The 27,381-nt window shown below is 44.2% G+C and overlaps 1 long non-coding RNA gene across 1 annotated transcript; it reads left to right on the top strand.

The window, feature by feature from the left end:
• The first annotated feature begins 371 nt into the window (after positions 1 to 371).
• Positions 372 to 27,180, top strand: LOC309381868. The gene is made up of 3 exons (XR_014173585.1): positions 372 to 631; positions 2,642 to 2,815; positions 26,955 to 27,180. It is a non-coding gene; the product is annotated as an uncharacterized lncRNA (long non-coding RNA).
• Positions 27,181 to 27,381: the final 201 nt, after the last annotated feature.

Here is a 27,381-nt window from a genome sequence, read left to right as displayed (position 1 = left end):
AGGTTATTCTTTGTCTCCGTACCTTAACACCTGACCAGAACCAGTGGGGTGGAGATGCCAGCGTGGAAGAAGAAGATTGGCTCATGTGATGGATTGGTGGGTGGGGGACAAGATCATGAACTTTCAAATGGGTGGGAATCCCAGGTAACTTCCAGAATTGGGATTCCCACAGATGTGCCAACATGTCTGTATTATTAAATTGGAACTTTAGAAATAGCTCTGGCATGGACTCTGATTTAATTCTGCATGATATTTGGAACACTGACAATAATAAGGGTTAACTGGAAAGGAAGGCTTCTGTATGCAGTCCAATAAAGATTAGGCTAGAAACACCACCAGAATGTTTCCTTCTTGCCTTCCTTATAGGATTAGATCTATAAAGTGGAAAAAAACCAAAATGATATTTCTTCAAACAGCTGGTTCTCTGAACTTCTTAGAAAGTTAATAACCGCTTCTCCCAAATAGGTGCGAACTGGCTGAATCCCACCACTACTGCACTCCATTAAAACAATAAAATGCTTTGAGATTGATCTTTGTTTCCCCTGATGGAGAAATTAGGCTTTGATTATTCAGAAGACACTAGCTTTATTCAGGCTATCAGCTCCTGTTGGAATTCAGTGCAAGAACAGTGGTGAGCAGCTTTCTTCATCCCTAAATTAATCTTAGTGATTATCCACTGATTATCTTTAGTGCTTTTTCACATAATTACCTGCCAAGTAGAGTTTTTGCATACTATGCTTGCACATGAGCTGGAATTCATCATTTTCTGGGTTCATACATTGTGCTAACTCAAGGTTTATTTAATTACTTAACAAAGTCCTCATTGCATGGTTTCGTTCATTATGTTATTAACAAACTACAGAGGCTAGCTGTAGATTACAAGCTACAGGACTAAAGCAAAATCCAATATAGCTCCATTTTGAATAACAGCAATATACTGTATGAAGTAAAAGTTCTTTCAATTTAAGCAAAGAAAGTTTCATCCAATCATGTCTATTGCTTTTGAAAGTATTGAGTCGAGAGCTAACCTCTGCTTTAAAAAGAAGATGGGAAAATCAATCCCTAAAATGCTTCTTTACATTATTGCAACAAATGCTAAATTATTAACCCCAGTCCAAACATTCAGCTGAATTCAAAGTCCAAAGACTTTCCATCTCTTGCTTTGAATTGGTTTGTACTACTCCAAACAACTGCATGCATTTTGGAGTTCTTCTCCTGTTTGAAGTATAGGTGGCAGTAATAGCCAAAATAACCTTTCCACAGCTTTGTTCTGTGCACCAGTTGCAGCCATTTCTGGACTGAGTTGCTCTAATATCAATCACTTTGGTCACCTGTCATATGTAATATTTCAATATGCTCTATATGGGGCTCTTCATGAAGATTAACACTGTATTGAAAAGTTTCAACTCCTGCAAAATGCATCTGTGAGGGAAATTACATGTGCTCTGTTATCAGTATACTTTACATCTCTGCGTGAACAGCAATGCTTAACTTCTGGGTTCAATTCAAGATGTTGATAATGACTTATAAAGCCCTATGTGGCATGGGACTGGGTTATTTGCCTTTCCTCAATTACAGCTCATATCAAATCCTGTAGCAAGGAAATATTCTGGGTTGCATCAGCCTAGAACTGTCACCTGGTGGGGTCCAGAAAAAGACCCTTTCTATCATACCACCTGTCCTGTGGTACATCATGCCACTGGAGATCAGATTGGTTTCAATCCTGCTGGCCTGTGTTGAAATTGAGGACTACCTTATACAGTGACTGTATTAAGTCAGATTTTTATTTTATATAACTTGCGGCTATTTTAAGCCAAATATTGCCAGCTATGAACCTCATATCCCCATTTAAATTAAGACTTAGTGATACCTAAGCTCTAAAAATATGGAAGACACACTAATCCAATACTTCTAACCATATCTACCTCTATCCAGATGGTATTAGTCATTATGATCAAAATATCAGATATGAAAAAATATTTGATTACAAATAATGGACAATTAAAATGAAACAGCTAGTGTCTCATTTGAAAGGGATGGTTTCCATGCATGAAAGACAACATGACCATCAGCAGCGGTATCATTTCTGAAAGACAGTATATCACTTTAATGTATTATTTTACAAGCAAGAATGTAGAAACACATATAATGTTCTATCCCAGTGATAGCTAATCTTTTGTTGTTGCATGCCGAAAGTGCATGCATGCGCACACCCATAATGCAAGGCACATGCCCTCTCTGCATGGCCGCCCCCATGCATCTGCATGCAACCACCCGCATGTTCCCCATCCCTTGCCCATGTGCGCATGACCCCTCTTGCTTCTCCTTACACACATGCACATGCGACCAATGTGCATGCAACTCGCTATTACAAGAGTGCAGTGATAATATACTATTTTAGAGAATTATTAACAGTTCTTTCATCTGATGACAAAGCACATACTATATATTCCTAATATGTTCTTTATTGGAATTTTTCAGTATTGTACAATAAAACTATACAAAACAAATAAACAAAAAAAATCAAAAGTAAGAAAAAAGAGTGAAAATACAAAAAGACATATAGTTATGCTTTTCACAGTTCTGTTTAGGAATAGCAATAGCACTTAGACTTATATACCACTTCACAGTGTTTTTACAGTTCTGTCTAAGCAGTTTACAGAGTCAGCATATTGCCCCCAACAATCTAAGTCCTCATTTTACTGACCTTGGAAGGATGGAAGGTTGAGTCAACCTTGAGCCGGTGGGGCAATCAGCACTCAGTAGAAGTAGCCTGCAGTACTCTAACCACTGCGCCACTACAGCTCTTTACCAAGTAATTATAATTGTAATATTTCCCCTATCTTCTTCGGCCATTTTAAATCTCCAAATCCAGAAAACAATTAATTCTCTTCCTCTTTTAAATGTATTTTTACTTTACTAAAAACAATAAAAGATAATATGAATTAAATACAAGCCAGAAAAGATATATTTTATATATATATAAAAGAGAACAGAAAGAACAGGGAGGGTTGTAATGCTATACGATAGACTAAGCAACTTAGTTCCCACAAAGGTACTGTTTATATTATTTCTGAAATCTTTAGCAAAAGTCCTAATGTACAACAAAACAACAATTAAAAGAAAATTATGGGACATATAGTTGTTCCTAGGATTTGTCTTAAAATATCAAAGTTAAAACAGACCTGAACAAAATTGCACTGTTCTGCTTACTGAGAAATGATAAGCCAAGCAGGCCATGGATCTAAATAGATTGAACAGTACAGGAAGCAATGAAAAAAGAAAAGAAAGATAGCTTATGTATGAGAAAAGTAGAAGCAAAGTTTGATACAGAGTAGGTAATTATTAGTGGAATGGGGAAAGTTTGATAATATCTCATACAGTATAGAGTAGGTAATTATTAGTGGAATAGGGAAACTGAATGTGAATGTCTTTTTCCATATATAATTTTTTTTCAATGAAATCAACAGCATGATGGTCAAATCAAGTTTCACATTGAATTTCCATTCTACTTTGCTCTACCCTTTCCCTTTCACTGTTATTTCACCTATTTCATGTAAGGCATGTTTATTGCAGAATTTCCAGCATTTATTGTAATATTGTTCATCTATTTTGGTCATTATTGATGGAGCTACAGTATATACCATCTGTAAAACATCTTGTATCAATTTTCTCTTAAATTGTAATTTATAATTTTACTGATTTCTTCCATAGGCTTTCTCATTGTTAAACATCTATAATAAAAATAGAATATTTGAGAACTCCTTATATATAATAAAATGTCAAAATCTGAATTACAACAAAACCTTTGGACATGGTAGAATATTCTTTGACTTGGCTGTGAAGATAAATTGCCATAGCTTTTCATTTGGAACTAATCAGTTTCTTTTTTGCAGCAGTTCATCAAAAAATTTCATTAGGCTCCCACACATTGTACAATCTTTCTGCTGGTTCTCTGGGCATATGAAACACAATGACTCTTTATTATTTTTTATATCTCATCAAATGCACATCTTTGTAAAACAGATTGGGAGCCTGGCATTAATTTTCAAAAAGGCTGATTAAACACACTTTTAAATTGCTACATTAAAAACAATTGCCTGAATGTCTACTCTAGGGCATTTCGTTATATAATAAAAGATCAAAGGGAAACAAACCAAATCTAAATACATATGCCTAAGAAATCATGGCGTATTTTTAAAAAATTTTGTTATTAAAGAAAGGATAAGATTAGATGAATAGGTTGGAGGACCTTGTGAGCAATAATATTATATACAAACAAAAGAAAAAATTGGACTAGGCGAACAGCTATTCCAAGTTTTCTTTTATATTAGAGCAAATCCCTTGCTTTCCAGCTCTTATCGTATCCTGCCCCATACATCCCTTCGACCGATCCGCTCTCACAGGGAGGGGCTCCTCCAGGTGCCGTCCACGAGGCAGTGCCAGCGGGCGACGCCCAGGAGTAGGGCCTTCTCTGTGATGGGCCCGACCCTCTGGAATGACCTCCCCCATAACATCAGAACAATCACTGATCTCCGCTCCTTCCGTAAGATGCTCAAGACCCACCTGTTTAGTTTAGCGGGCCTGGCCTAATCCCGATCTAGTCCCTCAATTCTGTACTTTTAAATTTTTGGGGTTGTTTTAAGCTAATTTTTAACTTTTATTACCCTGTACAGCCTTATAGTTTAATTGGTTTTTAAGTGTATCTATTTTATATTAGGTTTTAATGTGGTGTCTGTACACCGCCCCGAGTCCCTTTGGGGAGAGAGGGCGGTCTATAAATTTAATAAAATAAGTAAATAATAAAATAAATATCCAATCCCTACTACTGATTTCAAGCATTTGGGGCACTTTATGGTCTTTGGAAAGACGCGGGAATGGTAAAAGGGGATATTTGCTATTTATCTTTTGACTGTCTGATAACTGAGGAGATCCTGATTCAATCAATGACCTACAGAGTTGTATTCTAAATAAACAACTAGCTATTACTTTGAATATAAACATTATAAGAGAGCCCTGATGACTATGTTTCAATATTAAAATCTGTTTATATTTATATGAATAATTGTCCCAAATTTCTACATTGAGAATGGTGAATTTTAATAATCATATGACTAAATTAATTATTTGTAGAAGTTCACATATTCTTTTAAGTCATATCGTGGTTAATCGTGGTTTGTTGAATACATTAAGCTACTGAGAATGGGCTAATGCACAATGACTGAACTGGTAGATCATAGATAGTGCAATGTCTGGAACTGTAATCTTTGTCACAAATAGAATAGAATAGAGCAGAGCAGAGCAGAGCAGAGCAGAATAGAATAGGAATTGGAAAGGATCTTGGAGGTCTTCTAGGCTCAAGCAGGAGAACCTATACCATTCAGATAAGTGACTTATCTAGATCATGCTAAGGCTAAAGTGAAAAACCATTATGATTTGGTGGAGTATATACACTGATTGACCTGTTAAAAATAATAAAAATGATCCTACACTTATCCAGTTGAGAAACTGAGTAAAGTTTGGTTAATATAATGTACTATAGCTAAAGGTTTATATGAAATATTGCTTTAGACTTTTGTGATGCAATGTCAAATGGAAAGAATAAAAGTGACCTATAAAGAGGGGGGAAAGGTTAGTTAGAGTACAGCCTGTCAAAAGGTCTCATATGACCAGATCCTAGTCCATAATTACCATATTTTTGGAGTATAAGGTGCACCTTCCCCTCCAAAAAAGAAGGTGCAAATCTGAGTGTGTCATATCCTGAATACAGTATTTTTGGCCTCCTGAAACCCTACCTCCTTTGCAAAAATGGGCATGCAGAGGGTTTGGGAGGCCTGCAAAGTGCTCCTGGGGACTGTGGAGGGCAAAAACGAGTGAAAAATGGGCCATTTTCTGCTTATCCCCCCCCCCCTGCAGCCCCAGGAGCACTCTGCAAAGAGTGCTTTGCACTCCCAAACCCTCCCGTGTTTTTGTAAAAAAAAAGTTTTTTGTGCATTTTCTCCCCCCCCCCCGCAGCCCCAGGAACACTCTACAAGCCTCCCAAATCCTATGCATGCCTTTTTTTGCAAAAGGGGCCAGTTTTTGTGAAAAATGGGTCATTTGTTGCCCATTTTTGCCCCCCGGCCCCCAGAAGCACTCTATAGGCCTCCCAAACCCTATGTATCCCCCATTTTTCACAAAGAAATGAGGCATGCAGAGGGTTTGGGGCCTGCAGAGTGCAAAACCTTTAAAAAAAACAAAAAAAACCCTACCTCTTCAAAATCTTGGTGCGTCTTGTACCCCGTCTTATAGTCTGAAAAAATACAATATATTCTTTAGTTCCTTATAAAATGTGATAGAATGTAGGTTTGTGGTGTATGTGTGTGTGTGTGTTTGTTTGTGTAAAATATACTGTAATGCAATGTTGTTTGATAAAAGAGATGAAGACATTCTGGAGCAAATTTAAGGACTTGGTCATTGCATAGGTGGATACATATAGGTTTTTTTGGGGGGGGGGGAAGGAAATCCTTCAGATTCTCTGATATCTCTCTTCCAAATACTAAACAGGCTTGATATTGCTTACCTTCGAAGCACAGAGAAGATGATTCAAGGACTACATCTGCAGAGTTAAATAAATATTTCATTTTCAGTCACAAACAGCATCAGCATCGTTGGACAAATCATTCTGTCACCTTAATGAATTAATTGCTATTATGAAATCATATGAACATGACTTCTCCAACTTATGCACTGATATACTGATTAAGTTATTTATAAACTTATGAATGCATATATGTCTAAAGAACATGGTGACAAAGCCTTTGTAAACATTCAAGAAGATATGAACACACATTTGCATCTACATTAAACTATAAGCAACAGATGGCTTGTGGGATGTATGCAATTTGCCCCCCCCCCAAAAAAAAACCCTGAAAAAGTGACTGCCTCTTTTCTCTAGAACACATAAGCTACCAGAATATGGTAATAAAGAAAGCTCCTGAATTTAGGCATTGTCCCTTGGATTATGTTTTTATTTTTTACCTCTATGAAGGGTTTATCTTCTATGCCAGCGATGGCGAACCTTTTTTCGCTCGCGTGCCATAAGTGGGGGGAGCGCGGGGGGGGTCATGTGCGGGCGTGCCGCACCCATAATGCAACTCGCCCCCCAATGCGCATGCACGCACAACGCGCCCATTTTTGCATGCTTTTTTCACCCTCCCCAGGCTCCAGAGGCTTTATAGGAGCCTGGGGAGGGCGAAAAGAGCCTCCCCCGACCCCCCGGAGGCCCTACGGAGGCTTCAGGGACTGTCCGGAGGCTTCCCTGAAGCCTTCGGAGCGCTTAAAACCACCCTCCGAGCAAACCGGAAGTGACTTCCGGGTTGCTCAGATGGTCGTTTTAAGAGCTCTGAAGGCTTCAGGGAAGCCTCGGGATGGTCCCTGAACAGGCACGAGACGTGCGTCTCGATCGCCCGGGCTCGGATCGCCTCTGCCGTGCGGCGCCTCGGGCCCGGCGTCCTTGTACCGCTCCGCCCAGCCTCTGCGCACTCGCCAGCGTGGCGCGCAGCCGCCTCGATCCCTTGCGCTGCTCCGCCCAGCCTCTGCGCGCTTGCCCGGCCTTCACATCGCTGCCGCCGCCACCAATCGCCCGCCCGGCAGAGTTTATGTAACGTTGGCTGGGTCTGAGCGAGGGAGCCCAGCGCTGCTGCGAGAGGCGCTTCTGCGGCTGGGCTGGCAGGCGGGGGCGCCCAGTTGCAGAAGTGCCTCTCGCAGCAGCGCTGGGCTCCCTCGCTCAGACCCAGCCAACGTTACATAAACTCTGCTGGGCGGGCGATTAGACACCGATGCCCGCCAAGCAGTTGGGGGGGTGAAGGGGGGCTGGCTATGCAGTCAACACACGCAGTAGTTTTCGGCCACTCTGAGCCCAGCAAGGGAAGGATGCGGGGAGTCGGCAGAAGCAAGGGAAGGATGCGGGGAGTCGGCAGAACCTGCCATCGATGGGAGAAGCATCAGAGGGGGTTCGGGAGTTCATGGCTTCCATGACAGCCATGGACCTGACTCAAATGATTCAGGGCCCGACACACGAGGGAGGACACACTCTGGACCTCGTTTTGGTCTCTGGCCAGTGGTTGAGTGATCTGGGAGGAGGGGACTTAACCATCACTCCCCTGTCATGGTCAGATCACTCACTCCTTCGTCTTGACTTCCCTGGTGCTACCTCCCGCTGCGGGGAGGCGGAACCGGAAAGCACTAGATGGTTCCGCCCCAGGCGCCTGATGGAACCAGATAGGTTCCAGACGGAGCTTGGGCCACCTCCTGTAACCTTGACCCGCCCCCGGGTAGAGGACCTGGTGGTCGCGTGGAATAATGCGACTTCCGGGGCCTTGAACCGGGTGGCGCCTTTGCGGCCTCTCCGGCGGCAACGATCCACCCTGGCCCCTTGGTTTACCGAGGAGCTGAGGGTGATGAAATGCCGCAAGAGACGTCTAGAGAGTCGTTGGAGATCCTCTCGTTCCGAACTTGATCGAACACAGGCACGAGCCCATTTAAGGACGTACCTTGTGGCATTGAGAGTGGCCAAACGCCAATATTGTGCCACTCTCATTGCATCCGCAGAGAACCGCCCTGCCGCCCTGTTTCGGGTGTCCCGCTCCCTCTTGTTTCAGAGGCCGCGGGAGGCCCCTCTACAGGGCAGAGCAGAGGAATTTGGGAAATATCTGCAGGATAAAATCGCTCAAATTCGGAAGGATTGGGTCCCTGTTAGTGGTCCAATGGAGACGTCCGTGGCGAGTCTTGAGGAATCGACCTGGGAGGAGTTTGACTTGGTTGCCATCGAGGATTTGGACAGAATGCGTGGACGACTGCGACCCACCACATGTTTATTGGACCCGTGCCCCTCCTGGCTTGTACTGGCATCCTGGGAGGTTACACAAGACTGGCTCCTGGACCTAGTGAACGCCTCGCTGAGCGAGGGGTCTCTCCCGGCCACCTTGAAAGAGGCGGTGGTGAGACCCTTGCTCAAGAAGCCTTCCCTGGATCCTTTGGAGCTGGCCAATTATCATCCTGTCTCCAACCTTCCCTTTTTGGCGAAGGTTGTAGAGAGTGTGGTGGCCTACCAGTTTCCATGGCATCTGGAGGAAAATGATTATCTAGACCCGCGCCAGTCCGGCTTCCGCCCCGGTCACAGCACGGAGACGGCCTTGGTCGCGTTGGTGGATGATCTCTGGAGGGCCAGAGATAGAGGTTGTTCCTCTATCCTGGTCCTATTAGACCTCTCGGCGGCTTTTGATACCATCGACCATGGTATCCTGCTGCGCCGGCTGGAGGGGTTGGGGGTCCGGGGCACCGTTTTGCGGTGGTTCGGCTCCTACCTTTCTGGCCGGACGCAGCGTGTGTTGGCAGGGGAGGAGAGGTCGACCCTACGCCCCTTTACTTGTGGGGTGCCACAGGGGTCGGTCCTCTCGCCACTCCTGTTCAACACATATATGAAGCTGCTGGGTGAGATCATCCGTGGTTTCGGGGTGGGATACCATCTGTACGCTGATGATACTCAGCTGTACTTTTCCACCCCCGAACCACCCCAACGAGGCCATCGAAGTGATGTCCCGGTGTGTGGAAGCCGTACGGATCTGGATGGATGACAACCGACTCAAACTCAACCCCTCCAAGACGGAGTGGCTGTGGGTACCGGCTCCCCGGTTCAGCCAATTAATTCCATCATTGGCCATCGGGGGCATTCAACTTGCCCCCGTGGAGCGGGCGCGCAATTTGGGCGTCCTCCTGGATGCCCGGCTGTCCATGGATGACCATGTGACAGCCGTGGCAAGGGGGGCGTTCCACCAGCTTCGCCTGGTGCGCCAATTGCGCCCCCTACTGGACCGGGACGCCTTACGCACAGTCACTCATGCGCTGGTGACGTCTCGCTTGGACTACTGTAATGCTCTCTACATGGGGCTTCCCTTGAAATGCACCCGGAGGCTACAGTTGGTCCAGAACACAGCCGCGCGGGTAATTATGGGGAGTACTAGGTACTCCCATGTGACACCATTCCTGCGCGAGCTGCACTGGCTTCCTGTGGTCTATCGGGTGCGTTTCAAGGTCTTGATAACAATCTTTAAAGCGCTCCATGGCTTAGGACCTAGTTACTTGCGGGATCGTATTCTGCCCCATACATCCCTGCGACCAATCCGCTCGCACAGAGAGGGCCTCCTCCAGGTGCCATCCACCAGACAGTGTCGAGGGGCGGCGCCTAGGAGTAGAGCCTTCTCTGTGGCGGGCCCAGCCCTGTGGAATGACCTCCTCCCGGATATTAGGAATACCTCTGACCTCCGCTCCTTTCGTGTAAAGCTCAAGACCCACCTTTTTCAAGTTGCTGGCCTGGCTCAACTTTGATCCAACTATATCGCTCCTGACGGGTTTTTTATTTGGGGTATTTTAATTGCATTCAATTTATTTAGGGGTTTTTAAACATTGTGTTTTTACTTGTTTTTATCTATCAGTTCACCTCCTCCTTGTATATGTCGTATATATGTCTTGGTATATGTTTTGTTATATGTATGTCGATATATTTATTTCCTATGTTTTGTTGTACGCCGCCCCGAGTCCTTCGGGAGAGGGTGCGGCTAAGAAATAAATATTTATTATTATTATTATTATTAAGTTGGGGACGGAGGGAGAAAGGCGGCGGGGGGAGGCCCAGCATCCAGCCCCAGGCAACTGCCGCCCCTTCTTTTCCTCTGGACCTCCCCGCCCGAGCCCCCCTCTGCATGACGGGTCTCCCCATCTCCCCAGCGGCACCTGCATCGCCGCCATCCCCTCCCCACTGCCGGTTGCTGAAAGGCGGGGAGCTCATGGAGGCAACGCCCGGGAAGCAGCCCCCCTGTCCTACGGCGTTGCAGCCTCCCCCCCGGGCGACGGAGCCCCCGAGCTTCAGGCTCCTGGCCTCCCGGAGGAAGGGGGGCAAAGGGGGCTTCTCGGCCAGCGCAGCCCAAGCGGGCAAAGAAGAAGGGAAGCCTCCCGCCCTGCCTGCCTCCCCCTCCCCGCCCCACCCCCTCCCCCGCCCTTACCTCCTCCGCCTCCGCCGCCGCCTCTGTAGCAGCTGTGCCTGCTGCGGTTGGGAGACGGCGGCGCATCGCCTTTCCGCGCTTGCTCCGCGCCGGCCGGGGAATCTTGAGCTGCTGCTGCCGCCGCTTCTGCCTCTCCGGGGCCGCCGCCTCTGCAGCAGCCGCCGCCGCCCGCTTCCTTCGGAACGCTTAAAATGACGCTCCGAGCAACCTGGAAGTCACTTCCGGTTTGCTCGGATGGTGGTTTTAAGCGTTCCGAAGGCTTCAGGGACGGTCCCTGAAGCCTCCGGGGGGGCGGGGGAGGCTCTTTTCGCCCTCCCCAGGCTCCTATAAAGCCTCTGGGGCCTGGGGAAGGCGAAAAATAGCTTTTAGAAAGGTGAACTCAGCTGGCCAGCGCGCGCATGCGCACTGGCCAGCTGACAGGGCAGAGCCTCGCGTGCCCTGACAAATGGCTCCGCGTGCCACTTGTGGCACGCGTGACATAGGTTCGCCATCATGGTTCTATGCTAATAGCAAACTGGAAAATTGAATAATGTTTGTTGAATAATCCAAGTATAGTTACAACTTAACAAGAAGTATTATTGGAATATTTGGTGGAGGTTCCAAGAAGGAGTTTTATATATTGGATCCTAATATTTGGCTCAGAAAACTGTCTAGACTAGGCTTGAATTGATTCTTCATTGGTAAAAGGAAGGACAGGAGCGTATGATTCAGCCCAGTCAAAAGTTAGCTTACCATTTAAAAAGTGAGTTGTAGACATTTTGAGAGATATGGTTATTATTTTTGTATTATAGTGGAATGGAATAATTCAAGTTTTTTTCTTCTTTCTCTATACAATATATTGGTTTGTCTCATTAATATTTGTATATTTTGTTTTGTTTGAATGTTTGATTTCATATGTTCTGCGTATTAAAAAATGGATTTGTAATTGTAAAGAAACAATACATTATACAATATAGATACTTAAAAAAACAAGGTAAACAGTTTGATGAGTACTGAGCTCTATAATCACAAAATTATTTGTTTCAGATATTGTACTAATAGGGACATGAATATTTTATTTTGCAACTCTCAGAATTTAATTAATGAAAACCAATGTCAAAATTTATCATATTCAAGATTGAAACAAATAAAAACTCTAATGTAAGCCCTAAAGGAAGTAATCATGATCTTTTAAAATCCACAGAATCTTCCCAGACCTAATCCTATTGACTTATATGATAGGGCTTTACACATGGTACAGCTATTTAATCCTTCAAAAATGTTAACTGAAGCCTGTGGATATAGTTGTGGATGACTCTGTAGTCATCATTTGTTTACCAATTTACTGAGTAAAGCCACAATTGACTTACTTATACCTGTAACATGATAAGCCATTCTGATTATAAACTGCATTGACTAGGTACACACATGATATATTAAGCCAAAATTAAATGTACACCTTTAAATGATGAACGAATTATGTTAGTACTTATTTGGAATACTAACATAAACCAAATAGGCATCTAACTTCTTGTATCATCTCAACAAGGTAATAATTGTGGTGCAGAATTGGAATGGAGCATGTTTAAGATTCTGAACCATTTTGAAAGATTGATATTGATATTATTAATTGGTATTTAGATACCTAAAATGTTCTTGTAATTAATATTAGAATGCTATGACTGATCTAAAACATAATTAGAGCACATGGCTATTTTGCAATTCTATTATTCTCTGTCTACAACAGAGAATAGCTGCCAGTTCTCAAGAACCTAGGATGCTATAATGTGGCATAGTATCAGGGGTGAGTTGCTCCCGGCGTTACTGCCAGTTCAGTGCATGCAAAAATTTTGCTCCGCACATGGGTGCATTTTTACAATAATAGGCATGCATATGCGCAAAACACTTAAAAAAGAAAAAATAAATACATAAATAAATTACAATTGGTCTGCACATGCACAGAACAAAAAATCAAGATGGCAGCCCCCGTAGGAGAACCAGTTTGGGGGTGTGATAGGCTGAGTGGCCAGTTCCAGCAACCCAGGCCACCAAACCAGTACCGGTTCAGCCGAACCGGTCGAAACTGATAGGAACCCACCTCTGCATAGTATGAATGTGGATCCAAACAGTATGGCTGTTTGCAGTTGACAGATGGAAATTTTGTTCAGATTTTCTAAATGTTATCCACGATTTTTTAGTATAGAAATTAGTGTGCCAGTAACCATTGGAACCACCAAGATCTGTTTGTGCCATAATTTTTCAGTTTTAATTTTCAGTTCTTTATGTATTATTATATACTTTATTCATTAAACATGAAATTTAGCCAACTGAACATTAAAAAGTGCATTACAAATATCAGTGATTGGTGCTAATAGCTGATACGGTTTGCTGCCATCATCCTTGGTATCAACCAAGTACCTTTTCAAAATATAAGGTGTTCTGAGTAGTGCAGTTTTTTTGCATTTCTGCTGGTGTTATTGCAGGAAGCTGCAATTTGTTAATGTATCTTATAAAATTCTTGGACATTGTACCAAGTGCCCCGATGACAATGGGTATCACTGTTACATGCTTCATCCATAGCTGTGTAGTTTCAATAGCCAGGATATTTCATTATTTTTTCTAGTTCTTTTTCTTTGATTCTGGCATCTCATGGAGCAGCGCTATCAATAAACTGTACACTTCGGCCTCTACAACCATGATATCTGGTGTGTTGTGCTCCAAATGACAATCCGTTTGTATTCGAAAGTCCCACAAGATCTTCCCCTTCTCATTTTCGATAACTTTTTCCACTTTATGTTCCCATGACCTTCTGGATACAGGTAAATCATATTTTTTACATAATGACCAGGGATTAATTTAGCAACTGGTCGTGTCTAGCTTTGTAATCAGTTTGCTGCATTCACATATTAAATATGAAGCAGTTTCGACTTTGTTATTGCAAAGTCGGCAGTTTGGGTTGTCAGTGGATTTTTGTATCTTTGCTTTCATGGCATTAGTTTGTAGTGCTTGTTCTTGAGCAGCCAATATTAAACCTTCTGTTTCTTTCTTGATAGTTCCCATCTTAAGCCATGTCTGTCAAGTTGTCATCACATTTTCCTTCAATGTTTTTCAAGTGCTGTCCATGCAAAGCTTTGGTTTTCCATCTATTTAATCTGTCATCCAGCTGTTTTTCCTTACATTCAGCCTTTGTTTCTATTGTTTTATGCTGTTCTGTTTTCACAGCCTGCACCAATTTTTCTGTACTTTGGTTCACATAATCATTCAAACAATGTTTTTCTTTGCAATAGCCCTTTGCCCCCTATTTTTCTTGGCAGGTAAAACCTGTCGATGTCACTTCATGGATGTAAACCATGGTACATATTCAAAAGTTTGTGTGTTTTCCAGTCCAAGTTTTCCAAGTCAGCCAGAGTCCAGTTGATGAGTCCAGTTGAGTAGCGTATCACTAGAACTGCCCATGTATTAATGGGTTTAATTATATTTCCAGGATTCAGCTTTGATTTTAATATTTTGTGGACCCTCTTGATGTATTCCTTTTGCATTGACTCTTTGACTTTTCCATTCAAGATGTTATTTGCTTCCAATATGCCTAGGTATTTGTAACCCCCATCCTTTGCTAATGCTTTCACTATATTTCCATTTCTCCATTCTATTCCTTCTGTTTTTTTTCCATTTTTCCTCACTGCATGGATAATATAGCACATTTTTCAAGTCCAAAGTTCATTTTGATGTCACTGCTGAACAGTTGAACTGTGTTGAGTATTGATATAAATTCAGTGGGGCTTTTTGCATACATTTTTAAGTCATCCATGTATAGTAGATGGTTTATCTTGCCATGTTGGCTGAGATTTGGTATCCCAGTTTTGTGTTTCGTAAGATTATTGTCAGTGGAATTAATGAACTGTTGAACAGTAGTGGTGAAAGTGAATCCCCTTGAAAGATTCCTTGTCTGATGTTGACTTCACCAATGTTCTCTCCATTTGTTGTTAGAACTGTTTTCCATTTTTGCATATTTGCTTTCAAAAATGTACATATTTTTTGCTGATTCCAAAGTTTTCCAGACATGTGTTAATCCAGCCTGTAGGGTAATGAGTCAAATGCCTTCTTGTAATCAATCCACACCATATTTAAATTTGTTTTTCTTCATTTTGCATTTTTAGTACCATTTTGTCTATGAGCAACTGATCTTTTGTTCCTCAGGGTGGTTTTTGTAGAATCAGAATGTTCAAATCCGATAAATTTAGAATTTCAAATAGCGAGGTAACCCTTTACGTATTGCTCCAAGGGTTCTAATTACAATCTGGACAACACACAATTTCTTTTTCCACAGTTGTTCAACTTCAATTTGCAAGTCCCGGTACTTATTTTTTCTTGCTGCTTATCTTCAATTCGCGCATCACCAGGTATTGCAATGAACCAAATTGTCAATGAACCAAACTTTTTTCTTTTCAATTATTGTTATGTCAGGTGTGGTGTAGGCCAAGTGCCTGTCAGTCTGAATTCTGAAATCCCACAAGATCTTGACTTTTTCATTCTCTAGAACTTTCTCAACCTGATGTTCCCAGTGGTTTTTGCTGTACTCAAATCCAAACTTCTGGCACAATTTCCAATGAATGATTTTAGCAACTTGATCATGGCATTGTAGGTAGTCAGTTTATGAAATTTTGCTGCACCCACTGATCAAATGATTGACTGTCTCATCTTTCTCATTACAGAGGAGGCATTTGCTGTTGGTGGTAACATGCTGAATTTTTCCATTCATGCAATTTGTGGTTAAGGCTTGTTCTTGGGCTGCCAAAATAAAGCCTTCTGTTTCTTTTTTTACTACTCCTGATCTTAACCAATTCCAAGTTAGTTTTTGGTCAGCTTTGTCTTCAATGCTTTTCAAGTATTGGCCATGCATAGCTTCTCAATTACTTCTTTCTTGTATTCAGCTTTCGACTTAGTTGTCTTCAAAAGGCCTCATTTATTTACTTCCTTAGTCATTGGTTCTTCACTTGTCTGGATGTAGTCATTCAAGCTGTGTCTTTCTTCTTCCACAGTCTGCTTTACTTGTAGGAGTCCTCGACCACCCTTTGCTCTTGGTAGATATAATTGGTCAACATCACTTTTAGGGTACAAGGCATGATTCATTGTCATAAGCTTCCTTGTTTTTCTGTCCAAATTGTCCAACTCCATCTGGCTCCAGTCAATTATTCCTGCAGAGTATCGAATCACAGGTATAGCCCAGGTATTTATTGCTTTTATGATGTTTCCTCCACTCAGTTTGGACTTATCTTGCGAATTCGTTTAATGTACTTGGCTGAAGTTGATTCCTTGACTTTATTATGCATTAAGTCAGAGGCCTCTGAAATCCCCAAATACTTGTAACCTTCTTCTGGTTTTACTGCCTTTATCATTTCTTCATTCTCAAGTTCTATTCCATCATCTTCTATGATCTTGCCTGCTTTGATTGCCATTGTTGCACATTTATCCATTCCAAACTGCATGCCAATGTCTTGGCTAAATTCTTTTGTGCTTTCAATTAATGAATTCAGTTCAGCTTTTGTTTTACCAAACAACTTCAAATTATCCATGTACACCAAGTGCAAAATTTTCAATCCTTTCTTTGCAAGTTCATATCCATAGTTCACCTTGTTCAAAATGGTTGTCAGTTGTAGCATTGACAGTATAAAAAGTAGGGGTGAAAGGGGGTCATCCTGGAAAATGCCTTGTTTAATTTCAACTTCACCCAATTGTTGTTGTTGTTGTTGTTGTTATTGTTGTTATTATGTTATTATTATTACCCACTGTGTTAAAATTTGTGTTTCCAAGCCTTTGATGTAGTCTAGTGGTCATATCTGAGAGTTAGATAAACTACCAATGTGATACTATAATTTGTCATAGTAGGATGTACTAGCTAATTTAAAATGTGTTATCTGTGAATTCATCTGAAAGACTAGGGTAAGCAAATGACTAAATCATCTCCAATACTTTTAAAATAACTTTCTTAAAGAATCAAGCAGAAAAGAATCAAACAGTTACTTTAATGTGTTTAAAGAGAGGTGTAGCTTTTGAACACTGATAAAAATCTAAATCCAGGAATTTCTCTGGATCCCTTGAAGCACAATATTGTTGCAATTTTTGTCAGTAATTTGATGACACAAGGAAGTTCCTTTGTCAGGCAAGGAAACTCCTATTTTAATTTTTAGAAATATGCTTCAAAATAAAAAATGAAACTGTTAATTGAGGCGAACATTCTGGGAAGACAGTTTCAGTTATTCTGGGGAATAAGTTCTACACAGGCTTGGGACTCATAAGATTTGACATGCTCACCTCTTCTATATGTAAGAAACTAATAGAGATAGTGTTGTTTTTGCAAAGCAAATGCATTTTAAGTGTTCTCAGAAATTCATTAGGGCATTGAAATGCCAAGAAAAAGACCAAGAGTGGAAAGTGGGAAATGTTTGCAATCCTAGAGCCAAGTCAACTTGCAAAAACAAGCTAGCATGGTTTTTCTTAACCGCACGAATTTGCACAAGGTGTAGAAATTAATCGCTTGTGCATATGGAGCTAACTCCTAAGACAGTGATGGCAAACCTATTGCACGCGTGCCACAGGTGGTACGCAGAGCCATTTGTCAGGGCACGCGAGGCGCTGCCCTGTTAGCTGGCCAGCATGCATGCGCGTGCTGGCCAGCTGAGTTCACCCTTTTTTAGAGCCATTTTTCACCCTCCCCAGGCTCCAGAGGCTTTATAGGAGCCTGGAGAGGGCAAAAAGAGCCTCCCCACCCCCCCTGGAGACCTTCCGGAGGCTTCATGAGCTTCCCTGAAGCCTCTGGAGCACAAAAAAATGGCCCTACGGGCAAACCGGAAGTTCAGGAACGGACTTCCTGTTTGCTCAGAGAGTCATTTTGACTGCTCCGGAGGCTTCAGGGAAGCTTCCTGAAGGACCCTGAAGCCTTTGGAGCGGTTAAAACAACCTTCCGAGCAAACCGAAAGTGACTTCCGGTTTGCTTGGAGGGTCGTTTTGACTGCTCCCGAGGCTTCAGGGAAGCCTCCTGAAGGTCCCTGAAGTATTCAGAGCGCTCAAAACGACCCTCCGAGCAAAGTGGAAGTGACTTCATGTTTGCTCGGAGGGTCGTTTTGAGCGCTCTGAAGGCTTCAGAAGGCTGCAATCTGTGATCTCCTGGATTTTGGCATCTCAGATGTAATAGTTCTAGCAGAAAGATTAGCTAAATAGGCTTTGATATTTTTGCTAAGTCCTCGACTTGCGACTGGTCCTAAAGTCCCCAACTTATGATCAGCTGCAAGTCCTCGACTTATGACTGACAGCCGGCAACAGCTCAGCTGCGCCTGATTGGCTAAGCTGAGCTGAGCTGGCTGGCTGGCTGAGCGCGGGCTGTCTAAGCATTCTTATTGGTTGCCCTGCTTGACAGCTCTAGCATAAATAGCTGTCAAGCAGGGCGAGGTGCTAGATCTCTGTACATAGTTTGTTGTTGCTGTTCTACTGAATAAAATAGCTGTTCTCTTACCTCAGCTGCCTCACAGCTCTTCAGTTAATAGCGAATCTAACACTGGCGATGAGGAATGGATGCTGAAGGTTCCAGCCTGAACAGCTACGAGAAAAGGAAACCCAATTAATTTCCTTTCCATCTACAATTTCTTTTTACCTCAATTTCGTTAAAGCTATGGCTTCGCTGCCGCCTTTTGCACCCTTCGGGTTTATGAGCAAATCCTGGGCTGGCTTCTTAGAATGATTTGAGTGCTTCCTCATTGTAAATAATAATCACCAACTACCCTTGGACTGCAAATGCAGTTTTTTCCTATGCTCGTGCGGTCCTGAGATGTTTAACACATCCAGGGCTCTTGCTTCACCTTTCGCCGTGTACAAGCTCAACTGGGACACTCTAATCAGCAAGCTGAGGAACCACCACGCCCCAACTCCATCTAGAATAGTCCGCCAGTACACTTTCAAACAGTGCATAGAAAAAGACACTGAGACTGTAAGCCAATTGTTACAGTCTCTCAGAACGGCAGCTATTCAATGCAAGTTCGTCAACCTTGATGATTCCTTGGTCGAGCAGTTCGTCTGCGGGGTTCGGGATCTCCATCTGAAGCGGAGATTGCTCACCCGGGAAGACATCACCCTACAGCAGGCGGTGGAAGAAGCTAGAGCTGCTGAGTTTTCTGAACAATCAACGGCTGAGATGCACCACTACCAACAACCACTCCCTCCTTCACAGAGAACCTGCCCCATTGATGAGCTGGTTCCCCTGGATGACCTGGAGGAGGACCAGGTAGACCACCTCAGAACTCTACCCAGATGCCTGCCACCTCAATCGGCCAGCCGCGCTGCTGCAAACGCCTGTTTGGGCTGTGGCGGAAATCACGCCCACTCTGCTTGTCCCTTTAAGGCTGCTATTTGCTGCCATTGCACAAAGAAATGCTACTTCACCCAGGTATGCCATGCCACCCTGCCACCGGCACCTCAACCCAAGTACCGGCCAATGCTTCAGCCTTACTATCAGCCAGCGCAGCCATGCCAACAACAACAACGCCACCAGCAGTTGTGGAACGATGACTGCTACAGTATCACTAAAAATCCACTGGATACCCCGGCAATGTCGGTCAGCAAGGCGTCGGCTGATTCCAAAAAGATAACCGTGTTTCTGCTGATCGAAGGGTCACCCTGCACCATGGAGGTGCACTTGGGATCTTCCCACTCCCTCCTCTCCTGAACTGCACTGACCAAGTTGTGCCCTGCTGTCTCCCGTGACCAGCTGATGCCGCTAGATACGACCCTAAAAGACTACCAGGGGACTCAAATTCCCACCCTGGGCAGTTACTCTATGTGGGTTGATTACGGGGATTTCCACAGGAAGCTCCCCGTCTTGGTAGTTGGGAAGCCATTGCCCGCCCTCCTGGGGCTTGACTGGTTCTCTTCACTGGGCCTGTCACTCTTGGGGGTGCATCAAACCTCGGTCGCTCCACCTACCATTGAGGACATCATCTCTGATTTTGCTGACGTCTTCGATGGTAAGTTGGGGCAATATATAAGGGTTTCCCAATCTCTTTGAATTTGGACCCCCAGGTTGCCCCTATAAGACTAAAGTCTTGCAGGGTGCCTTTTGCCTTGAGGCCGAAGGTTAATGCTGAGATAGACAAACTGTTGGCACAGGGAGTCCTGGAGCCCGTCAACCACTCCAAATGGGAGACCCCCCATAGTGGTCCCTATTAAGGCCGACGAGTCTATCAGGATCTGCACTGACTATAAGTCGACCATCAACCTTGGCCTCCAGGCAAATCCATATCCAGTCCCTGTTGTGCAGCACGTGCTCCATTCCTTGGGGCAGGGCTGTATATTTGCCAAACTGGATATAGTGCAAGCCTATCAACAGCCACCACTGCCCAGACCATCGTCACCCATCAAGGGGTGTTCTGTTGCCACCGGCTTCAATTTGGCATATCCATTGCCCCGGGGATCTTCCAGAGCCTCATGGAGCGCTTGCTCTATGGGCTCCCAGGCATAGTACCCTACTTCAATGATGTCCTGATCTCTGTCCGCAGTCGATCAGGACTCATCAAAGTCCTCCGGAAGGTCCTCGAGTGTTTCAGGGCTTGAAATTAAAGCGCAGCAAATGTTCATTTGCTGTGCCGAAGGTGGAGTCTTGAGTTTCTTAATAGATGCCCAGGGCATCCAGAACGCCCCCACACCCGCCTCTAAGGCGGAGCTGCAGGCATTTCTCGGCCTTCTGAATTTTTATGTGCTTTTTCTTCCACAAAAGGTATCACTAGACGAGCCACTGCATCAGTTGCTTGACTGATCCGCGGCTTGGTGCTGGAGCAGCCATGAGGCGCATGCATTCGCAGCTGTCAAAGCCACGCTTATGTCAGAGGCTGTCTTAGTACAATACAGTGACAAGCTGCTGCTGACATTACCATGTGACACCTCCCCTTTTGGTCTGGGGGCAGTTCTGACCCATGTACTCCCCAATGGCTCAGAAGTACCCATAGCTTTTTATTCTGGGACACTCTCCTCCGCTGAGAGGAACTACAGCCAGATTGACAAGGAGGCTCTAGCTGACTTGTCCGGAATTAAAAAGTTTCACAGCTACTTAAATGGATGGCAATTTACTCTCTTCACTGACGACAAGCCTCTCCTTGGGCTTCTGGCCAGTGACCATCCTATCCCCCCATTCTCTCTCCTAGGATGACCTGCTGGACAGAATTCCTCGTGGTGTATTCCTATACACTGCAGTACCATCTGGGCAAGCAGCTAGGGCATGCCAATGCCCTCAGCCACTACCCCCTCCCCACTACTGACCCTCACCCTCCACTTCTGTACACTCTATTGCCTCTCTGGACCTGTCGCTCACTTCCTCTGACGTGGCGGCCCACTCTATGGCTGACCCCATCCTTTCCCAAGTTTTCACTTGGGTTCAGAGAGGGTGGCCATTGGGAAAGGTCTCTGAGGTTTTCCACCCCTTTAAGACCCGCCAGATGGAGTTCTCCCTCCACAGCAGGTGCTTACTATGGGGTGACCGGGTCATTATTCTCCCTCCCTCCACCTTCAGGTGCTTGACTGCCTCCATAGGGACCATCAAGGCATAGTTCGCATGAAGGCTTTGGTTTGCAGCTATATCTGGTGGCCCCAAATGGATGAGGAGGGTAGGCCATTGCTCTCTTTGCCAGGTGTCCTGCCCTGCTCTGCCCTCTGTATCTATCCGGGACTGGGAGATTCCTAGGGGCCCTTGGTCTAGAATCCACTTGGATTTCACAGGTCCATTCCCTGGGCAGAATTTGCTGGTGGTTGTTGATGCCTATTCCCATTGGGTAGAGCTCGTGCTTATGTCTTCTACCACAGCGGAATGCACTTTGCAGGCCTTGCAGTGCCTCTTCGCAACCCACGGGTGTCCGACAACAGCCTGCAATTCACAGCTACAGCCTTCCAGGAATTTCTGACCATACAAGGGATCTGCCATGTTCCAGCCGCCCCATATCATCCTGCTTGCAATGGCTGGGTGGAACAAGCTGTCCGCTCGGCCAAAGAGGCATTAAGCAGAATGGACCAGGGTGACTGGCCGGCAAAGGTGGCTGCTTACCTCCTAGGTCAGCACTCCACCCCTTGCCCATTGTCCCACAAAAGCCCCGCTGAGCTGCTGATGGGCCGCTGCCTGCGAACCACCCTCGATAGGCTGTACCCTCTCTATAACGGGCAGCAGCCTTGAAACCTGGGGGCCCCTCCCCGCCTTTTCAGGGAGGGAGACCTAGTTTACACTAGGAACTTTTCTGGGGATCCAAAGTGGGTGCCTGCCACCATCACTACAGTAACAGGCCCCTACTCGTACAGGGTTGGATTCCCAGATGACAGCGAGTGGCAGCACCATGTGGATCAACTAAGGCGTCGCCTTCCACCTGAGTCCTTCTCACAATCAGGCCGCCTCCGTCCAGCAGCATGCTCAAGTTCCACTTCAAACTGTTGTTCCAGAGTTACATGGACTTCCACATGAGGCCTTCGCCCAATCAGGCCTCTCCAGCTACCACCTCCCGGCAGCCTGCCCACGTTCAACCTCCATCCACCCTTTCACCACCCATCCATCTTCTGCATGAGGCCTTCACCCAATCAGGCCTCGCCTACCCGGCCAACGTCTTCAAGCAGCCCTTCCAGGTCTCGCCTCCATCCATCACATCACCACACCCAGACATACCAGTTCTGCTGGATCCGCTTTCGAGGGTAGGCCCCAATGACATCACCCAGAGCTACACTCCTTTCAGGGAGGAGCTACAACAGGGACTTCTTACCTTGTTGACGCCTCCGCTGCAACTGAGGTGTTCTGGACGGGTTCAACGCCAGCCCGCCTACTTAAGCAATTACGCATGTGCTTCATTCATGCATGCGCCCCCGCTAGGGGGGAAGGAGTGCTAAGTCCTCAACTTGTGACCAGTCCTAAAGTCCTCAACTTACAATCAGCCGCAAGTCGTTGACTTACGACTGAAAGCCGGCAACAGCTCAGCCGCGCTGTCAAGCAGGGCGAGGTGCTAAATCTCTGTACATATTTCTTGTTGCCTGTTCTATTGAATAAATAGTTGTTCTACTTACCTCAGCTGCCTCACACTTCTCCTTGGGCTTCTGGCCAGTGACCAACCTACCCGTCCCATTCTCTCTCCTAGGATGACCCGCTGGATGGAATTCCTCACGGTGTATTCCTATACGCTGCAGTACCGTCCGGGCAAGCAGCTAGGGCATGTCGATGCCCTCAGCCGCTGCTCCCTCCCTACTACTGACCCTCACCATGTTCCCTCCACTACCGTACTCTCTATTGCCTCTCTGGACTTGCCGCTCACCTCATCTGACGTGATGGCCCACTCTATGGCTGACCGCATCCTTTCCCAAGTTTTCACTTGGGTTCAGAGAGGGTGGCCATTGGGAAAAGTCTCTGAGTTTCTCCGCCCCTTTAAGACCCGCCAGATGGAGCTCTCCCTCCACAGCGGAATGGCTAAAGCACGGCTGGCTGAGCGCGGGCTTTCAATTGGTTGCCCTGCTTGACAGCTCTAGTATAAATAGCTGTCAAGTAGGGCGAGGTACTAAATCTCTGTACATATTTCTTGTTGCCTGTTCTATTGAATAAATAGTTGTTCTACTTACCTCAGCTGCCTCATGCCTCTTCAATTAACTACGAATCTAACAATTTTCCCCTTCCATGTGTATTCAAAATTCAAAACATTTGTTTTTTAGCGTCCAAAATGAATCTATAGTAAGAAAGTGATCTGCTATCTTTAGCCAATTTCAAAAGGCTATTGAATACTAGTGGGAAAATTGAAAAGTATCTTCATTTAAAATTTGCAACCTTTAAAAAAATCAGCAAGTAGTGGTATGGTTTTTTCTACAAACATTTTTCTATAAACATCACTTTTGAAAAAACTGACTCCAATCAAAAACTCTAATTATGATTCCTTACAATATAAAGCATGGCTCCATACAGAAACTAAATTAGGCAGCAAGCATAATTATTTTTCTTGCAGTTTTTGCTCAGAGGTACCTTTTCTCAATTTAATTATTCTCCTTAGTGGTTTGCCTAGCCAAATTGCAGCTGAATGAATTAGAATAAAAGGAAAGGAATATTGTATTTAAGATAAAATGGATTCTGGGTAGCTTTGTGTTGAGAATTTTGCTGACTTTCATTAGTGAAATAGAAACTATTCTTTAATAAGAGATCTCTACACTGGGAAGAAATAATTATATTGGCAGGGTGTGTGTTTGTGTCTATTTAATGTTTTTTCATTGAGTCTAAGTGGAGCTCAAGATTTAAAATACATGCAAGAAACAAGTCAATGGTAACTTTCGTATGTCTTTTTGGGCTGCTTGACTGGTTTATTTCCAAATGGAAATGTGAATTTTTCTTTCAGGCATATTAATCCAGGTATTTTTGAGATAACTGTCCAAATTGTAGATGGCATTTCTTTTCTAAGTGCTTGCTCCTGTCTCTTCTGTGATAATGTGACATTGGTGTTGCTTAAAAGGTTGACTAAAAAAAATGAGTCAAGTTGAAAATATCTGTAGAACCATGAATCACCCATGGTCAGCTGGAACATGATACAATAACAACATGTGTGCCATCATATCTGCACACAAATTATGTAATATATATATATATAATTTGCATCATTTTCCTGATGCATTTGTTTGGCACATTATTTGCTTTTTTCCCTCTCAATGGAGAGGGAGAAAATAAAGAAAACCATACTGGATTAAAAGGCAACAAGCTTTCAACTGTTTCAAGACACATTTATAAAAATATTTTTTCAGAGATCTTAATCTATATATATATATATATCTCCACCAGTTGTACGTTGCCCTATTACCTATGGCTGTCTTGTTCCTCATTAGACCATAAACTGTTTCTATCATATTGTTTTTTCATATAACTAGAAGTCCATTCATCTATTTAGATACAATCTTTTGGAACTTTTATAATATAAATGTATAGAGAATTTAAAGATGTGATAACTTTTTGAGGTAGAAATCTAGGAAGATGTAGATGCTGGGCTACAATCCCTTATCTTATATTGAATAAAACTATGGATCTATCTGGTTATTAAATTGGAGCAAGAAAATATAATCATTAGGGATTCATAAATCACGTTTCCAATAGGAGATGGCATATGTCTCATTATCAAAGACTAAAACTGGGCTAACCATTTAAATTAAAAAAAAGTTTTTATATGCAACTGTTTACCATAGAAAGCAAGTGCAATCAAGACCTCCAAAACCATTGATTTGTACACAACTCTGATAATTTATTGTAAGCTCCCTAAAATTTGTCACCCCTGGGCCAGTGTCTATAGGAAATCCTTGCGTTCCAACTGTAATCGAGCCCCAATGACTGCAGTTCACCAGGGCTTAAATCTGAAGAACATAATATAAAATTGCACCCTTGTTTGCAAAACTTTTAAACTAGGTAAATGACTAAAAATGTTTTATAGCTTTATTTAGGTCAGGGGTGTCAAACTTGATTTCATTGAGAGCTGCATCAGGGTTATGTTTGACCTTGGGTGGGTGGGTGGGTGTGGCAGGGGTGGGCATGGCCATTCGACATCACTCATGTTAAGAGCACCTGGGATGGCCCAGGCAGGACTGGGGCGATCCATTATCTCCAGTGGAGGAAGGTGAGACCAGGGAGAGTGCCAAACTCTTGTCTTCCAGAGGAGCCTCATCATCCCTTTAGGCCATGCAGAGATCCCCAGAATGGCGGCACGGGATGTCCAGAGCCCTAGCAGTGGAGGGCAAGCCCAGTCTGGCCCTTGAGCTCCCAGGGCACCTCAACCTCACAGCCCAGCCCAGCTCTGCTTCCCTGAGGAGTTGCCCGGCTGTGCTTACCTTCTCTTTGACTCTGCTGCTGTTGTCGCGCTCCTTGGCCAGGTTGCTCATGGTGTGAGCATGAGGGTAAAGAATGTGGGTCAGAGGGATGCCCACCCATTCTCCATGCAAGGAGACCCAGCTTTGTAATCAAAGCATCTCCCCGGATGGGAGACCACCAGGAGGGATCAGGAGGAGGAGCAAAGGGGATGGCAAAAGGGCAGCAGGGCTGTGGGTGGCCAAGTGCTAAGGCATGACTTCCCTCATACCCTCTCATTATAATCCCCTTCCTTCCTTCCTTCCTTCCTTCCTTCCTTCCTTCCTTCCTTCCTTCCTTCCTTCCCCACTTTTCTTCTTTTTTCCTTCCTTGCTCTCTTCCCTTCTTTTTCTTTTCTTTTTTCCCCTCTTTCCCTTTCTTCTTTCCTGCCCCTTCTTGGATGCTCAAATGCAAAAGGGGCAACATTTCTCAATGCCTCCTTGCCTTGTGATTAAATGCCACTTTTGCTAGTAGTTTGCTTTGTTAGCACTCTGCCAGTGAAAACGGAGCTTGGGAGGGCTGCGTTTTTGGCTTCATGGCCTCTTGCACTGCCAGTGAAAACGAACTCCATTTTCAGCTGCAACACTTTCCTGCAGCTCTCTGCCAGCAAAAATGGAACTTAGGTGGGCCACGTGCTTTTTCAGCTAAAATGGCCTGCAGCCCTCTGCCAATGAAAATGGAGCTTGGGAGGGCCACATGTGGTTCTCCCAAGCTCCGTTTTTGCTGTCAGGGGTACTGCGAGCTGATTCTTCACTGTTTTCAGGGCGGCCCCGTGGGCCAGATCTAAGCACCCCGTGGGCCAGATCCAACCTGCGGGTCTTCAGTTTGACACCCCTCATCTAGGTCATTGTTGAAAGTTCTCAAAGAACATCTTCAAGGAAAAAGAGTTGCCTCTTGGAAAACACCTTTGGGACATTTTATAGCTATATTATTAAAAAAAAATGATATCAAATATTTGTGTTGAAATAGTTCTAGAAAGACATTTATAACACAGTAAGCTTTGCTATGAAGACATGGGCAAGTTAATTGAAAAAACTGCTATATTTTTTGTTTCTCATCAGCTACTGTGGAAGCAGTGTGCACTGTAGAGAATGCTGGACTAATTACTGTTACCAGATACCTGAACCGGCAAAGGAAAAGCAGACAATTGAAACAGAGAATAAATCGCCTGGGGCGAGAGAAGGAGAACATGATACCTGTTGGCATCATGTTCTTGCTATCCACAACACAAATTGCACTGAAAAACTGCAAACTAATGTACTTACGCCTACATGTATATTAAATTACTTTTTCCAGGAGTAGCCAGACTGGTTTTTCAATCACAATATTTTTCATACAATCTTTAGCTCAAAAATATGTGCTAGCTATAAGATAGCACTGGCGATGCTGAACTTTTTCAGTTTTCATCCTAGAAATGACTCATGTGATTTACATAATATAGTGATCACAGATTTAGAGGAGCTAGATTGAAATCAACTGCAGAATCAG

The sequence above is a fragment of the Natrix helvetica genome (genome assembly GCF_964273705.1).
Source record: "Natrix helvetica genome assembly, chromosome: Z".
In the NCBI taxonomy this organism is placed as follows: domain Eukaryota; kingdom Metazoa; phylum Chordata; class Lepidosauria; order Squamata; family Natricidae; genus Natrix; species Natrix helvetica.
This window is presented reverse-complemented; position numbering and strand designations above follow the sequence as displayed.